Here is a 1,138-nt window from a genome sequence, read left to right on the forward strand (position 1 = left end):
CGACTGGTAAACATACTACGGAGTCTGTACAACAAAGGCTTGCCGCAGTGAAGAGTTATACTGGCTGACCGGCCATAAACTTAATGAAGAGATTAGCATGGTGCCATGGACACAAATTCAGATCATGAGGTCTCTTCAGTGGGACAGTGGGTTTTTGTCATTGCCTTTTTTATCATGTTCACCATCACGTCGTAAGTTCGTCATTACAGTGCACAGCATGGCTGTTGTAAACACAAATGTTTTTGTCAGTTTCAACAACTCTTTTATTAGCAGGGATATTCTCAGTATTTTGATGATAACCATGAGACTCTGAGTACAGTCCATGGGTCAATGGAAAATCAATGTTTCGACTTGTTTTGTGATAAAGAAATATATATTTTCCTATACATTTTAAAATAGTAATTATAAAATTATGAAAAAACAAAACAAATTTATGTCCCTTTTAATGTATTTTTACAATGGTTTTGCTGTTTCTTCAACAACAATGTTTTCTTTTCAAGAATTGTAATGGCATTTTATAATTTACCGTTCTAATTCAAGGCTTAACACTAACCATTATACATTTGAGCTTAAAAATAACTTCTTACAAAAATATGAAAATTTGCATTCAATTAATAACATGTATACAACCTCTAATAAATAAATAAATGCAAAAAACACCAAGTTGTTGAGCTATAAACCTCACAATCTTCTTGTACACAAAAGCTAGCAAACAGATTTCCAGCTACCATCTTCTACTGGAACACTTTAAAGGCCAATACTGTTCACATCCTCAATGAATCAATCTCAGATAAATCATTTTTAAAAGGATTGGGAAGGACCGTAGCGACTTCCCTTGACCATAAAGCAGCCTGATGTCCTTTAAAAAAAACAAAAACATTATCACTTTACTGCCAAACACACAAAGACCTAGACACAGAGCTGATATAAAAACGAGCCAAGCACAAACACACAGACCAGAGGTCAAAGGCTGTCAGTGCGGGACATGAAATCACATCCTGACACAAATGGACACAGCGAATCCACTTCGCCACACGTCCCCCCCACTTACTTACAGGCCTGAAGATGCTAACTGAATTTCCTGTGATGGCTAATCCATCCATCATGACCACCAGGAGCTATGAATCAAGCATCCAAA

The sequence above is a fragment of the Carassius auratus genome, chromosome 19 (assembly GCF_003368295.1).
Source record: "Carassius auratus strain Wakin chromosome 19, ASM336829v1, whole genome shotgun sequence".
NCBI classification, from domain to species: Eukaryota; Metazoa; Chordata; class Actinopteri; order Cypriniformes; family Cyprinidae; genus Carassius; species Carassius auratus.